Source organism: Nicotiana attenuata, chromosome 2 (assembly GCF_001879085.1).
Source record: "Nicotiana attenuata strain UT chromosome 2, NIATTr2, whole genome shotgun sequence".
Taxonomy (NCBI): Eukaryota; Viridiplantae; Streptophyta; class Magnoliopsida; order Solanales; family Solanaceae; genus Nicotiana; species Nicotiana attenuata.
Genome location: NC_031990.1, coordinates 95,246,016 through 95,257,928, shown reverse-complemented (window position 1 = coordinate 95,257,928; position 11,913 = coordinate 95,246,016). Strand labels below are relative to the sequence as shown.

At 36.5% G+C, this 11,913-nt stretch overlaps 1 non-coding gene across 1 annotated transcript; it reads right to left on the bottom strand.

Moving 5' to 3' along the window:
• TRNAD-GUC lies at window positions 11,492-11,563 on the bottom strand. Its single transcript has one exon. It is a non-coding gene; the product is annotated as a tRNA-Asp (tRNA).

Genomic DNA, 11,913 nt, shown 5'->3' with positions numbered 1-11,913 from the left:
CCTCACTGCCTTTTCGTAAGAGACTGCATTAAAACCATCATATCCTCGGGGCTTTCAAATCATTGATCTCCTTCAGTGCCTCTCCTATTTCTTCCTTAGTAACTTTGTTGATCAGTTGTAGTTGTTGTTCTCTATTCAGGGTATACCCCATTTGATGACATTAGGATCAATAGCAGGAGTGGCTTCATCTTTTGATCCCAGAAGTGTCCTATAGTACCCTAGGACTTCTGCCTCTATTTCATCATCAAGCACCAACTGTCTCCCTATATCATCAACTAGCATTTGAATTCCATTTGTACTGTTCCTTTGCTTCATTTGTGCAAAGAAGTATCTTGAATTAGAGTCTCCCAGTTTTAGCCATTGCACCCTTGATTTCTGCTTGTATACACTTTCCTTAATTTTCACCCATTTTTCTAACTCCTGCTTCAGTTGTTTTTCCTTATCAATTAGTTCATTGTCTTGCTTCCTGTTACTCATATCTTCCTGCACAGCCTGCAATTCATTCCTTGCTTCTTTAATCTTCCCGTCCAAGCCTTTGTAGTGCTGTGTATTTAGCTCCTTAACAAGCTCTTTGGTTTTCTTTAGCTTTTGCCATACTTGCTGCGTTTTACCAGTTTCACTTCCCTCTTTCCAGGCCTTCTCCACTTGTTGCAGAAATTGTGGATGTTCAACAATACAATTAAAGAATCGGAATGGACTGCTTTTCTTCCTGTTCACCTGTGTAATCATCAACTTCAAAGGAGAATGATCAGATATTAATGGTTCTAATACCTGAATCTTCAAGTCAGAGTTTACTATTTATTTTTCTTAATTGTAATTAGTTTAGAATTAAATTCTTCTAGGTTTAATTCTTGTTTAGATAATTAGGATAGTCTAATTTAGTTAATAGTTAATCACAAGTCTTTGTGGGTTCGACATCCGACTTTTAGTCACTTTATTACTTGACGACCACGTATACTTGCGTGTGTGTTTGGTCGCAACATTTAATTTGGATATAAGTTATGTAAGTTGAGTCTTATTAGCATACATCAAACGCAAAAATCGAAAAATAACTCGAATAATCAAACAATATTTATAATTACATAAACTACCAAAAAGTTAAGAAAAAAAATGAATCCAATAGAAGTGTGAGACTTACATAAACCTGTTCAATTGCAGGTTGGAAGACACGTCATTAAGCAGATTTGGCCAAAGTCCATTATATCCTTATCTTGAAATTTATTGACATGAAACAAACAGGTCGAAACCCTAGCGTTTCTATAATATAGTAATATTCTCCTTTTTGACTCTTATAATTAATCCGAGTCATGGATCCAATTAGCGTAATCAGAATCAAGGAAGTTGAGTAATTTCATGGTTGATCACTCAACTTTTATTTTATTATGTCAAAGCCGGTAACAATACCAAAGGGTGAGGGGAGGGGTGATGTTCGGCATATTTATATATGTTTTGATGTTACTTTACTCATATTTTAACTGATTTTTGATGATATTTGATCTTTAAAATGCCAACATGGTTTAATCATTGATTTTATGACTAATTGAGTTGTGTGTGATAATTTAGGGTGTTTGGAGTGCAAAAAAATGAAGAAAAGGTGCTCTAGCTAGAGGAGGAGAGGTTGGATGCGTCGCATCCAACCTAAAAAAAAATCATATTTCGTGTACCCTCAGTAGTGAAGTCGGGCCATAGCATCCGCCTTAGCATCCACCCCAACATCAATCCCTAAAGCTGAATCGGATTAGGAAAAGGAAACTTTGGCCCACGACTTTTGTACGCAATATATAGGCCAAAAATGCCCCTTTTAGGTCATCTAACACACTTTTTGAAGGGAATTCGACCTAGGGAGAGCAAGAAGCCGCCGTGGAGGCCGGGTTTCATCTTCTTCCACTAACTTAGTACTTTTTATGTTTCTTTATATGATTTGTTGTTTGGCTACCATGTCTATGTGCAGTTAAACTTCAAGTTCTAGGGTTGTGGTTCTTTCATGACTATTGATATTCAAATATTGATTTTGGTTTCTTGATTTAACATATTAGTTTATTTATTCAGTCCTGCTCTTAATTATTTGATTGCTTGATCACCAATTGAATACTATCTACGAATCTAGAATTGAACTCGAAAGTGAGAATTCTAGATTGCATATAGGATTGAGTAGAGCAAGTTCTTGAACTTAGGCATCGGGGAACGGATTCGCGGTTAGGATAGACATATACCTAATTGCCTTGCTTGGTTGATTTACAGGAATTACAAATGCGTTCTTGCTAGTTCTAATTCCATAGACATATAGGAATAGGTTAGCTTGAATAGGCGAGTAAGAACTCGACAGATTCTTATGAGCAATATTAACCCTGTTAACCAATAAACTAGATAAATTAATTAGTCGAAATTGAAGAATACAATAGGATTGTTAGATAGCCAATGACCCTAGATCGTCTTCAGTACATTGATAACATAAAAATCTACTCTTCCTCTATTCAAAGTTAATTATTTGTTTTTCTTTATTTTACTTAGTTTAAAATCAAATACTTCTAGTTTTAATTCTTGTTTAGATAGTTAGGATAATCTAATTTAGTTAATAGTTAATCACAAGTCCTCGTGGGTTCGACATCCGACTTTTAGTCACTTTATTACTTGACGACCGCGTATACTTGCGTGTGCGTTTGGCCGCAACAAGTTTTTGGCGCCGTTGCCGGGGACATAGAAATTAGCTATTTTTCTAGATTAGACATTTATTTTTTATCTATTCATTTTTTTTGTTTTCGTTTAGTTAGTATTTTTTATTTATGTTAACATGACATCTTGGAATGAAAATTATTCGAATGATGGTTATTCTTATTTTGATGATCCTTGTCCATATTGTGGAGAACCCCACTGGTGGAAAAATTGTCAGAATATTCTCGGGAGCGAGTTGTGCGCACAATCTCAATCCTTTGAGTGGAATATTTGTAATATGTGTGGTGGTCAAGATGGCCATTGGGATGGTTGTCCTAATTCTTTTCATCCTTCTCTAGGCCCATATTATGATCTTTCTAACAGTGTTTCTGAGTTTGATAGGGGCGATCAAGTGCAGGATATGGAACCTGATGCATATATTAGGGATATTCTAAGGCAAGTAGCAGAGCAATAGGATGAACTCAAAAAAGATGTAAAAAGAATGAGGGCAGCAATCACAAGAATGAGGGCCAATGTGGAAGAATTGAATGAAGAGAGCGAGTTCCAACAAGAGGAAAATTTTGAAGAAGTGGAGATTTTGAGCCAAACATGGCTAGCGGAACAAGCTGAAAAGTTAGAAATATATGAGGCTCAACATGAGGAAATTACTGATGGATGAGACACTTAATAGAAGGAAGAGCTGAACTGGAACAAGAGATCGAAAGATTTGGCACTGCTATTCACGACTTGGGAGCTGAATTGATTGCAAAGGTTGATGCGTCTAACACCCAACAAAATAGTAATGAGTTGTGTGAAGTTAAAAAGGAGCTTATCCACCAAATTGAGGGCTAAAAGTAGAGGGTCAATAATTCGACCATACTTTTATTAATGATGTCCATGTTGAGGAAAACATTCTAGAGTCATGTGAGGAAGTAGATAATATTACATGTGAAGAATCTAGTGTGTGTACATATGAGTTGTAAATAGTGATGCAATTCTAGAGTTATAGCGTATTGGTCCTCATTCCATATATTTTTCAACATTGTGTTTGGATGATGACATGGAAGGTGAGTCATTCGAGCCTTTGGAGGAGCCAACGGATGAGGAACAAGGTGCCTACATTCTGGAATTTATCGTGCCACAAAGTAATTACATTCCTCATCTAAAGGCCAAGAAGTGTAGAGTGGAAAATTTATTGCTTGGCCTGATTTTCATTGTATCCCCACCGAAGGAGCATAGCCACAGACTGGATGCCGTATTGGGGGCTCAATTTATAAGTTCGAGGTAGAGGCAAAAAAGTGGTTCAAGTCGTGCCGCGACGTTAAATCAGGCGCTTGTTGGGAGGCAACCCAACTTTACCGCTTTCTTTTATTTTTGTTTATTTTATTATTTTTGTAGTGTTTTGATTTTGTAGGATTTTGGGCATAAGGAGCAAAGCCATTGTGTCATGCCCCGAACCTAGGGGGCGAGACTGGCACCCGGTGCCTCACCTAACCTTGCGTACCAACTTGCGACTAAGGGACTTTGAACATATAATTACATACTTTGGCCATGGGGCCACATTGCAAGACAAATTGTGAAGCAAAATATAAAATTTAATTAAAACTAATGCTGACTAAACATCAAAATAAAGCTGGGCCGATAAGGCCAACATAACTACTACAATGGACAAACCAATAAAATATACATATAAGGCCTACAAGCCCAACATACTGCACTAACTGACAGGATATGTCTACAAGCCTCTACTGATAGATGTACTATGATCAGAACAGGGCCCCGACCTACCCATAATATATATAAATATATACATAAGATGTACATAAAACTCTAGACCCGGCAACTCCGAAGGACGTGGAGCTTACCGATCAGGCTGAACTCGGGCAACACCTACTGAGGAGGTCTACCCATCTGTCTATCGGAACCTGCACGCATGAAATGCAGCGCCTCCTAAAAAGGGACGTCAGTACGAAATAATGTATCGAGTATGTAAGGCAATAAGATAACTGAAAGCTAAAACTGAACTGATAATATGATAACTGAAAGTAACTTGGAGTCAAAGATGATCCGGAGATATACTTACCTGCTGATTCTGACTCAACTCTCTCGATATAGTAAGTAAAATAAATGTCCGGCCCTATAAGGCTCGGAACGTGTAACTGCTCTACCGTAGTAGGCTCGCTCATAGGCGCTCAGCCATACTAGGTTCTGTATCTCAGCCATTCTGGGCTTGCTCATATGCGCTCGACCACAGTAGGCTCGGTATATAACTTACCATCTAATCAGAGGTTGCCCAATAGGGGCTACCCATCGATTATAGCTCGATGGTGGTGAAAATAATATAATACTGTATATATATATAGACCCTCTGCTCTCTTGACTGGAAGAAGACAATACTCAATTGAACATAATGTCCCGATAAGGGAGAATACTGTAACTTATAAGACTAGGATAGTGTATATAAATTTGGGAGTATGAACTTCTCTTTATGACTCGTTATCAAACACATATAATTATGAGATCATGCCAAGATGAATGAAGGGTTTAGCCTTAACATACCTTATCACAATCTTTCCAATCACCAAGTTGAACTCGCCTCTTCGCACCTTAATCTACAACAACGATAATAATACTATCATTAAGTTACGAAAGGTACAACTATCGCACAACGAACGACAAGCTTATTTTGTATAAAAACGGGCAGCATCTCCCCTATAATCCTTAATTCCTCCAAATTCAAGAAAACACCAACAACACAAGAACACAACAACAACAACATATATACATTATTTTCCAGCCTTATATACACCATAAAATACTACAAAACAGCCCAACACATCGCAATCTCTTCATACACAAAACGACCACCGTAGTAGTGTCAAACGACCCGGAAATGTTACGACGAATGACCAGCCCACCACCCTATATCTATGTGGTGTTTCTACACACCCTTACTCCTCCAAAACTCCACAAAACAGTAGTAAAGCACGCAGCCCAACAGAAACAAAAAACAGTCCACAAAGTAGCCCGCTACAAGTGAATAACTCGAACTCACGGCTTCCGTTCACCGTCCCGTCAGTTCTTACAAGTATAGAACGACTTAAAATAAATTTACAGCAGAAAAAATGGATGAAAGAGATCAGTAAACTTACCTTATTTTTTGGATAACTCAGCCCTTATCTTGGTTCTTCAAACTCTAGGTTTTACCCCCAATTAGAACTTGAAAGGGAGAGAAAATCGCTTAGGGTTTGTGGGTAATTTTTTGGACGAAGTTTGTAGGGGTTTAGGTCGGGTTATTTGTGATATATAATGAGGTTTATATTGCAGGAGATAAGCCCTTAAATGGGCTCTTTGGCTGACCCGAAATTACCTCTTTTTGGGCTCTCATTTAACCAAGTAGGTGAAAACACCTACTTGTCACCTAGCAGCCTGTGCAGTCTCGCAAAAATGCATATATCTCTCTACTCTGATGTCATATTCATAAAAGGTTTAATGCGTTAGAAAATAGACTCATCGAGCTTCAATTTGATGGGTGGAACACCCCATAACTCAAAGTATATTGGGAGAAAACCGTAGTTACATTTGACCCAAATATTAAGTAAAACTTATGAACGTAACTTGTGATGACTTTCATCGACTTTTGTTCCACAATTCGCTTGACTTCAAAACATAACACATGACTATCATACGACTAACCTAATTCATAACATAACCTCCTTATCATTTTAAGCACCCTAGTCTCACTCCAAAAGTACATGTTATAATATTCCCAACTTGTCGACTTTCAACGAAATACTGTTTTCTTCAATTCCTTTAGCTTCTAAACCTTCCAACCCTCTTTGTACTTTTTTTTCATGATCTTAAATATATGTAACATCCGAGGTAACATGATAACTTACTTTATATACTTCCAAATATGATCTCATTTTTGGTCTTACGTTAGTTTACTTACAACACACGTTAACGTATGAAAATATGGGGTGTAACACATTGGAAGAGTGCAAAAGCAAGTTAGATGGTGAGAACTAAGTGTGGAGTGCCCACACAAAAGACCATGCTTGGGGAAAGTCTGAGTACCTCGTGAGCCGCTATTGCTTCGGCCTTTGGCCTTTCAGGGAGTTTCTTGTCCACCCCTATTATTGTTTTGCTTTTATTGTGTATTGGGGACACTGCACTCTTTTAAGTGTGGGGTGAAAGAATTTCTCTATATAATTAGTAGTAGGATGTTAGATAAATGTTAACTTCTTTTTTTTTTCTAGTTGTGTAGTATTTTAGTAGCTATGAGAAAAAATCAGGAAAAAAAAGTAGAAAAATTGAACTTTTCCCGACGATGGATCTCCTAGACAGTTTTTTTGAGGGATTAAAGTCTAAACAAAAATCCAAAAATATTTCTTTTAGCTTTCTTTAGGTAGTAATAATCGCTTGTAGTTTTTCTTTGTGCCTCAATTCTTTTTCATGGGATGTAGTTTGAACCGGGTAGTAGTTTTTTCTTTTATTATTTTTTTAATTTTTAAAGTAGATTAGAATTTCGGGAATAAATGGAGGAACAAAGATGAGATTCCTAGACGCCTTGACTTGTTTGATAGTAACATATTTAAGCTTTGGCATGTATAGTATCTTCCCTATATTTTGAAGTTGATCATGATGCCTTCATAAATTGGATTGCATGTCTGTGACGCCGATGTCTCATTTTCTTGACTTATGTTCACTCTGTGCTTAATGCTTAATATCTTGTGGCTCCGTGAATACATGCATTAGCTTGAGAGTTCGAATGGGACCGTCCTTAGTGAACATGTGCCATGTGTGAAGTGAGATTTTTGTGTAGTCCATGTCATTGTACTTGTGTCTAGAACATGCCCGGTATGTGAGTTGAAGCGAAATTTGAGGTGATGCTTGGTTTGAAAAATGATTTTAGGCTTCCTTTGATCTTTTTGAGCTTATTGCTTATCACAAATAAAATTTATCCCTAGTTAATCCTTTTGAGCCTATAGACTTTTATTTGGCACCCACATTACAAGCCTATACCCTTTTTATTCTTAATTGACGTTGTTTTGATCCTTTTACCTCTTAAAGCACTTTAATTGTGAGATGAGCACTGAAGAAGTGAGAAGGGACTAAGTGTGGGGTGGCTTTTGAGTGGAACCAATGAAAGGAAGTAAGGCGCACTTGTTTTGTAAAAGAATACACTACTAGTGGAAATTGCAAAAGAGAAAAAAAAATATAGATGAATAAATTATTGTCTTATTGTTGCTAGTGGACTGTAATTGACGATAATGCTTAAAGAAAGAGGGAACATTTTTGGGGTGTGATCTTGTTTGTGAAACTGAAGTGGATTGAAGAATTTGCGCTTAAAGTTTATCATATGATGTGTTAAAGTGCTTAGGAGGTTGAGTCACTATTCCTAAATATATCCTACCCATCTCTTAGCCCATATTACAACCACGAAAAAGTCCTAATTGATTTTAGATCGAGTGAACCTACATTAGTAGACGTTTACATTATGGGCAAGCCTCTGGTACAAGTGCATGCATGTGACTTCTTTATGAGAGTGAGTGATTTATCTAATATATGGGAGGTCCTTAAATTATATTTGATCATGAGATTCGAATGTGTGGATTCTTCTTATTCTCTGTGATTTTGTTGTGAGGGAACATGGTTTCACGAGGGATAGGTTACGTTATTAGCCTTCTCTACGATGTTGAGTGTTCAAGCAATGAGTGCATTGTGACATTGAGTCGGTTTTTAAGGCTAGGATTGTTATGAGTATGTTGTCTTTGTTTAAATATTTTTGAAGTTTGGCTTAAAAAAAAGGGGAAGTGTATGTGAATGCATATGCTAGAGCTTAATTGTTGCAAACAACCATGGTCAGAGGTGTAGTGTGCTTTGAATGATAAGAGCTTAATTTTATTTTGTCTACTATAGTGATGGTTTGTTCGAGGACGAACAAAAGTTTACGTATGGGGTGGTGATATTGGGCATATTTCTATATGTTTTGATGTTACTTTACTCATGTTTTAACTGTTTTTTGACGCTATTTGATATTTAAAATGCCCAACATGATTTAATTATTGGTTTTATGACTAATTGAGTTGTGTGTGATAATTTAGGGTGTTTGGAGTGCAAAAATATGAAGAAAAGATGCTCTAACTAGAGGAGGAGAGGTTGGAAAAAAATCATATTTCGTGTACCCTTAGCAGTAAAGTCGGGCCATAACATCCGCCTTAGCATACGCACCTGGACGCAGCAGAGATGGAGGAACAAAGGGTGGATGTGAAGCATCCACCCTAGCATGCGAAGCTGAAGAAGTGGAAGCTGAGGTGGATGCGAAGCATCCACCCCAACATCAATCCCTAAAGCTGAATCGGATTAGGAAAAGGAAACTTTGGCCCACGACTTTTGTACCCAATATATAGGCCAAAAATGCCCCTTTTAGGTCATCTAACACACTTTTTGAAGGGAATTCGACCTAGGGAGAGCAAGGAGCCGTCGTGGAGGCCGGGTTTCATCTTCTTCCACCAACTTAGTAATTTTTATGTTTCTTTGTATGATTTGTTGTTTGGCTACCATGTCTATGTGGAGTTAAACTTCACGTGCTAGGGTTGTGGTTCTTTCATGACTATTGTTATTCAAATATTGATTTTGGTTTCTTGATTTAAAATATTAATTTATTTATTCAATCATGCTCTTAAGTATTTGATTTCTTGATCACCAATTGAATACTATCTACGAATCTAGAATTGAACTCGAAAGTGGGAATTCTAGATTGCATATAGGATCGAGTAGAACAAGTTCTTGAACTTGGGCATCGGGGAACGGATTCGCGGTTAGGATAGACATATACATAATTGCCTTGCTTGGTTGATTTACAGTAATTACAAATGCATTCTTGCTAGTTCTAATTCCATAGACATATAAGTGTTAGGTTAGCTTGAGTAGGTGAGTAAGAACTCGACAGATTCTTATGAGCAATATTAACCCTGTTAACCAATAAACTAGATAAATTAGTTAGTCAATTCAATTGAAGAATACAATAGGATTGTTAGATAGCCCATGACCCTAGATCGTTTTCATTACATTGATAACATAAGAATCTGCTCTTCCTCTGTTCAAAGTTCATTATTTGTTTTTCTTTATTTTAATTAGTTTAGAATCAAATACTTCTAGTTTTAATTCTTGTTTAGATAGTTAGGATAGTCTAATTTAGTTAATAGTTAATCACAAGTCCTCGTGGGTTCTACATCCAACTTTTAGTCACTTTATTACTTGATGACCGTGTATACTTGCGTGTGCGTTTGGCTGCAACAAGGGGTCCTAACTTTCATTCTTTTAATTTGCTTAATTTATGATAGACTACATTTTCGCTTGAGGTTGTACCCGTATTGTTGTCTATACATTCAGAGGCAGACCAGGAATCTAATGCGACGTGGCATAATATTCTGCTCATTTAGTGCCCCTAAAGGCTATTCTGCTCATTCAGTGCCCCTAAAGGCTTTTAGCGTTAGGGGTACCAAGTGATTTAAATTAATCATTTTCAATGTATACACATATACATATATAAGATTTCTGCCGAAGTTTATGGGGTCCAGTGATCCCTCAACCTAAGCCATAGTTTCGCCTTTGTATACATTGCACAAGTTAATTGTAGTATATTTGTTCTTGTTATTGTTTTAGAGGGTGTTTGGATTGGCTTTTAGATGGTTTAAGCTCTTTTAAGATTTTTAGTGTTCGACAAGTTAAAAAAATACTTAAAACAAGTCAAAAACTGCAAAACAAGCCAAAAGGTATTAGTTGAGCAATATCAACTTCTCAATTTATTGTTTTTCGGCTTAAAAACTATTGAGTTTACCAAAGAATATACTTTTTTATCCTTTATAAGTTCTTATAACTTCAATAATACCCTAAATTACTATTGCCCTAAACTATCTTTTCTTCTCTTTTTTTTATTCTTCTCAACAGTCATTCTTCTTCTCTTTTTCTTTCTTCTTCTTTTCTCTACTTTTACATCTATTCTCAACCAACAGTTATGCTTGTGCATGTGAGCTTTTTCGTTTTGTTGGTGCATGATATTAGATTGCCATAATGCTCGCTTTTGGTAAAGATAATGCTAAGGATTTCAACAGTGATATAACAAAGCAATACTGGAAAAGTTTAAAGGGTGAAGCCAAAAGCGATTAGTTGGGCAACCTCAACTTCTCAATTTATTGTTTTTCGGCTTAAAAGTTATTGAGTTTACCAAAGAATATACTTTTTTATCCTTATAAGTTTTTACTAATTCAACAACAATACCCTCAATTACTAACGCCCTAAACTATCTTTTCCTCCCTTTTTCTTTATTCTTCTCCAAAGCCGTTTTTCTTCTCTTTTTGTTTCTTCTTCTTTTCCCCATTTTTGCAGTCATTTTCAACCAACAGTTGTGCCTGTGAGTTTATTCATTTTCTTGGTGCATGATATTGGATTGTCATAAGTGCTCTCTGGTAAAGATAATGCTAAGGATTTAACTGTGATATAACAAAGCAATAATGGAAAAGTTTAAAGGGTGAAGCCCAGTGGCGAAGCCACATGTTGTTGATAAGGGTGGTCAACTGACCACCCTTCGTCGAAAAATCGCATTGTTTACATAAGTAAAATATTACGTTCAAAAGTATATAACATATATTGAACACCCTTTGTCGAATTTTTTTTTCACTTCTTTTAAATTTGAACACTCTTGGAAAAATTTCTTGCTTCGCCACTGGTGAAGCCTAAAGAAAGAAATGGTGCCGGCATTGAAGGCTTCAAATTTGTCGTACTTCTTATTTTTTTCAGTTTGCCAAACAAAATTAAAATTACAAAAAAATTACGCCGTTGCCGGGGATCGAACCCGGGTCACCCGCGTGACAGGCGGGAATACTCACCACTATACTACAACGACTTGGTTGTTATTACGCCTTTCATTATACAAAATATAATATATTGACACAATTGTTGGAACTCTCCTTTGGTGGAAAAGGGATGTTTCTCTAAAGTGAAAGGAAGCTCATTTGTTCATTTCAAATAACCTGAAAAAAGATTACTACTGCTACTATTACTTACTGAATCTTTGGATTGCGTAAAGCCCAGAGTTACAATGGAACCGGCAGAGGCGGATCCAGGATTTAAACTTTATGGGTTCAATTTTTAAGATTTTTAACATTGAACCCATTATATTTTTAAAGTTAAGGGTTCAAATCTATTATTTTTGCAATTTTACTGAATTTTTACACATAAATTTCTATTCCGCGT